Source organism: Galeopterus variegatus, unplaced genomic scaffold, assembly GCF_000696425.1.
Source record: "Galeopterus variegatus unplaced genomic scaffold, G_variegatus-3.0.2 Scaffold7708, whole genome shotgun sequence".
In the NCBI taxonomy this organism is placed as follows: Eukaryota; Metazoa; Chordata; class Mammalia; order Dermoptera; family Cynocephalidae; genus Galeopterus; species Galeopterus variegatus.
Genome location: NW_007733819.1, coordinates 59,517 through 59,833, shown reverse-complemented (window position 1 = coordinate 59,833; position 317 = coordinate 59,517).

The window sequence follows — 317 nt, the reverse complement described above, 5'->3', positions numbered from 1 at the left end:
ACATGGAAAATACAAGAAGTCTGATGACAGTATAAAAAGAAGTTTTAAATTATGGGTAAGGGATAGGAGACCATAAAGATGAATCAAGAATATTTGAAGGAGAATAATGTAATAAATGAAAACAAATATTCAGTGGGTGGAGTGAGGAGTAGAGGAGGCTGAGCCAGGGAGCCGGATCAATGACATGGAGTTACCTGAAATACTCGGACAGTGCTGAGAAGAGCGATGGGACGTACGTGTGTACGGGGGAGGTGAAGGGACGTGGAGGCCGACTCAGAAAATCTACCGTGTCTAATCACAGTTTCAGGAGGAATAAC